This window comes from Eutrigla gurnardus (genome assembly GCF_963514095.1).
Source record: "Eutrigla gurnardus genome assembly, chromosome: 12".
Lineage (NCBI taxonomy): Eukaryota > Metazoa > Chordata > Actinopteri > Perciformes > Triglidae > Eutrigla > Eutrigla gurnardus.
This window is the reverse complement of record NC_139926.1, coordinates 18,776,246-18,781,406: the sequence shown is the minus strand read 5'-3', so window position 1 is coordinate 18,781,406 and position 5,161 is coordinate 18,776,246.

Here is a 5,161-nt window from a genome sequence, read left to right as displayed (position 1 = left end):
GATGCGGCTGCTCTTCACTGCCAGAGAGCGTCTGTGTGTCACCGGTGGAGACAGAGGGGGAGGGGGGGGGGGGGGGGGGGGTGTAGGCGGGCCGGTGACGTCAGCGATGACACACACGCGCAGCTCACGCAGGGACATCACGACTCAGAAGAGCGGCGGCCCGGTGCGGTGGATCTTCTCGAAGGATGTCAGAGCTTGCTGAATACACGGTGATGGTATGCTCGGTGATGCTTAATGACATCAGTTTACAGGTTACAGGGCGTGACGCTATGAATGATGGGACCCCTAAATCAGCATTAGTATCCTTCGGCCACTTGGGGGCGTCGTGACAAACTGTAAACACAACATTTGACGTTGAGATACCTAATTGCTAATGAGTTAGCAAATAGTTAGGTTCATGCCCAAGAGACACAGCAATATTTACATAGATAACGAGTCATGTATTTTTTTTTCTCCAGTATTTACTTTATTTTTTTAATCAGCTCCTAAGAAAAATACCTGGCTTTTTTAGCGGTTAGCTTAAATGCTATGCAATGCTAACAAGCTAGCATAGTCGCTCACTTTATCCTTCATTTGGTGAGTTTTTAGCTGAAATGATGACAAAATAATTTCTTAAAAAAGAATAAACATTTATGGCACATATGGTAAAGTAAAAAAAATATGTATATATATATATATATATATATGATATATGATTTGCCATGTATTTTTTGTTAAACATACTGTTCCCCATTTAGATTTGTTATCCAGAACAAGTACAGTAAGTGGATCTTGGGTTGATTTAGTTTTGTCAACTGCGGTTGAGGTCAAGTAAGGTCCTAGATATCAACATACAGTCCGTTGCTACTGAGCAAATTTAGTCTGCTCACGAGAACTGGTGTGGCCAAAAGCTCCAGAACGATCCGGTAAGTAGAGTTTGTTTTGTTTATAAAAAAAATGCACTCATGTTACTTGCTTAGTTCGGACTGTGCTAGAAGAATGTTGTTGTTTGTAGGTTTTACTGTTTGTATTGTGTCCCTCTCGTCTAAGGTAAAGAGTATAAAGAGTGCAGGTGTGCAGCCATGAATTCTTAAACTGTGACATAAAACAGCTCAGAGCATATTGGGGGCCAATGACTTGGCCTTGCGTGCGGTCTTGCCTATCCATTATTCTGTGTAATATATTCTGGCCTGTGAAGGGGCTCTGGATTTTGCTTTGTCATGATAAGCATTGACTTCATTGATCTTCTAAAACAGAAGTATATGTTGATATTATTATATTTGATAATATCTGGTCTGCACACCTACGAGACTGCAGTGCCACGTATTTGTTTATAGCACCTGTCAAGACTGAACACAGGGGCAGCCCCAGTTTGTAGCTGGTAGTCCAGATACTCATTCAATCTACTTCTAAAAAAAAAAACACTATAGTTAAGGAGATAAGAGGAAGACTGTGTTTGTGTTTGCAACACTTTTTTATGAGTTTGTCATCCATTTCTCTATGCTCACACACTGTAATAAATGATAACATCCATTAATTCTTCTTAGTTCAGTCTTAGTCAGCTTATCTAATGTGTGTTTGTGTGGGTGCACACATTTTTTGTTTCCTTGTTTTAAAGGAAGGTTTCATTTACTGTGTTTTCTTGTGCATTGACTTGAGGAAATGTTTAGATAATATGGGCCCTGCACTCACAGGGAAGATAAAAACTCGTACTTGCTCTGTTGACATCGTCATGTGACCCTTGACCTGAAAGGGTCTTGCTCTGTTGGGCTTTCTCATTGATTGGAGACAAACAGGGACATTTGCACATTTTAGCAGAGGTGTCAAGTAGAAGTACAGATATTTGTGTTCAAAAAGACAAAAAGTAAAACGTTTACCTGTGAAGGACATTTCGACTAGCAGTAAATGTTTTTTTAGGAAGATGTCAAGAAGTCAATGTCAGTCCAAGTGAAATGTATTTATATAGTACAATATCATACACTGTTGTCATTCAAAGTGCTTTAAAATAATTAAATGAAATTAAAAATTAAAAAAATTAAATGTAAACAAAAATGATATCAAATAAAATAGTAATTTTAATACCACTAATAATAAAAAAATAAAAATAACACAATATAAAATAAAACAATAACAATAGTAAAACAGCTTAAACCTACAGAAACAAAACATAAAGGTTCAAGAAGATTCAGAAGCAGTAATACAATTTGAATATTTCCGTCGTCATGCACGAATGACATTGTGAGAGTGAACACTTCTTTATAACATTTGCACACACTGACAGGGTCCTTCCTTAATTCACTGCAGGGCTGTGCTGTAAGAGGCATGGGGGCCTGTCCTTTTATTACTATGAGCATTGATTCCAGTCACAAAAATTGTGAGAGCTTTATTGATTAATGATAAGTCAATTGACGGACACCGTTTAGATAAACAGTGTATCATTTGTGTTAATTTTTCAAGCAAATCATGTGAAGATGTTATGCTTTTCTTGACTCTATGACAGTCAAAGAGGTTAGACCTCCCTGTAAATGAGGGGTGCAGAATATAAGAAAACGTCTCTGAATATAATGCAGTCCAGTAGAATCACCACAAACCATGACCTCATTGCTAAAACATGTAATTGAATCAACACCTCTGTGAGTCAAAAGCTGGACATGATGCGTGTCATTAAAGTTGACTTTATGGCACAACAGTTTATTGGATTGCATTAGATTGTACAGGTGCGCCTAATAAAGCGCACGTGGCTGGCTTCCAGCATGTTTGTCCTGATATCACTCTCATTCTGTCAGTGGATGGTTCTGTTTTCTTAAGCATGCTTACAAAAAAAAAAACAGAAACAGGATGCAAGGAGATGAGAGAAGCAGCAGCACTTTCTTGTGGAACAGAATGGAAATGGAGGGAAGACCTGGGAATGGAGGGATAAGAAATGCCTCGAGCTCCACAGCCACAGTAGCGCCCTTGGTAACAGACCCATGGCGACAGGACCTCGAAGGCACAACGGCATCCCTCGACGCTGCCTGTTTAGAGCACGGCCGCCCTCAGGACTCAACCTTCCTGACAACACACTTACTTTCTCTCTCTCTCTGCCTCTCTCTCACACAGCCTAACTGAGGAAGATGGAGGTGGAGAGGTGTTGTGAGATAATGAGTGGGCCGGAGCCACGCTGTCTGTCCCTGCAGCTTGCTTTGGATTCATTCCAGATTCCTGCAGGTAGAGGGAAAGGTAGACAATTTGTCATAAGACATTTTTTATATCAAGGTTTAGATAGGCTTGAATTTATGTTTTTCTAATGGGTAATAAAACATTTACTAATGTGTTTTATATAGTTATAGAGATTTAATCAAGAACTTTGGGATTGCCAGGTTGTGTTGATAAACCATTAATGAGTAAGCAGTCAGTAGTTATGCATGTTAATAAAATCATTACTTTTTTAGACTAATCTAAATGTTACAAAGTTGTTGTGAATTCATGAGTGTATGTCCTGGTAGAGGAGGATAAAAATCAAATATAATTGGTTCATTAACAGGCAGATTTTATAAGCAAAAGTACTTTTGAAACAGGCCTTTTATGGGCATTTCTTAGTCTCATCAGTATCAACCCTTCTTGATATTCTAACCAAAGGCTCCTGCTATCTTTTGTAAATTGAATAAATGCTTAGTAATCATTACCAGAGACCCTATTGCATTCTCAAGAGCTGCAATGGCCCCTTCCCCACTTCCCACCCCCTGTTTGTGGTAGCCTTGCTCGGACCACTCTCATCTCGGAACTCGGATTTTGATCTCTGTTGTGGATGTTGAATTTATTGGTGATAAAGGTTATAAGTATGAGATATGCAGACGTTTGATCAGGTATAGGCCAACTAGAGGAGCCTGGCAGCTTCCATACAGTGAGATGATCAGTTGAGTATACAGTAAGCGGAGAGCGCCACCCTGTGGCCAAAGTTAGAAGCGTTTTATACGTTTTACTCCACGACACTGGGTTCCTACATCACTGCGATATGTGACATAAATACTTTATTATTCCTTTTGCCTCAGGACAAACACATTGAGAGGGCTTGGTTAGGTATTTTAATGTAATAACACCTCCTCAACACGCACTCAGACACAGAATATGTGAATGATCAGGTATACGTCTACGGGGTTCAACTAATAACTATTTACATTAGTGATCAATATCTGGATTATATTTCACAATTAATTATATCAATAAAAAGTCCTTTAATAGTAAAATAATACTGATCACAAATTCACAAAGCCTAAGAAGACATATTGCTTGTTTTGTCCTACCATAAGTCCTAAACCCCAAGTTGGAAAATGTTCACACTGAAATGCTACAACCAGAAACTGTTTGGTATTCTCAAGACTCAAGAATATATTCTTTCAGCTCTATGATGATGCTTACCCTCACGTGCTCAAGTTTCCATTGTCCAAAAACATGCAGCTCAGCCTGAATGGACACTCAACTAAACTGCTTAAAAGTCAGGATGTATTTGTGTTGATCACACTATATGCAGGTAGCGGGTGTGTAGAAAGAGAATAGATAATATGATATAAAGGACAGGACTCTTTATTCCTGTTTCCCAACCATTTTTTGTGATCCTACATAATAGGTTGTAGTCTCGTTGGGCACATTTTATCCTAACATTGTTTCATTTGATGGATTCAGTGCCTGAAGACGTGAACATATCCTGTATATCACAACAAAGAAAATGCATAACAAAGTTTTTTTTTTTTTTTTCAAGTGTGTGTTTGTTCGTCTGGCTTGTAATGTAACATGTTTTTTTTAATAACATATTTTGTATATTTTCCCTATTTGTCTTAATTGTTTTTGTTTTTTAATTAACTTCAGATTCATCAGGTTGGGAGTTACTTCTTTTGAAATATAAGAAATCATATGAGGGTGTTTTGAAGTATGGCTAAGTGCTCAAATTCAGCTTTCCTGACACCATCTGTTAAATTGTGGATCAGCCAAATCTACAGTGCTGTACACTTGACTTCTAACTCTTTAAAAAAACACACACCAGGGCTTTCAGCGATAACAGCAGATCAGCCTGCGGCGCGGTTACAATAACGGATAAAAGGGCAGGATATGCAAAGCCAGCAGAGAAAAGCCTATTCATGTCAACGCCGAGGTGCACCGACAACTGCTTGGACTGGCTTGTCCCTCTTGTGTGATGTCATCCAAT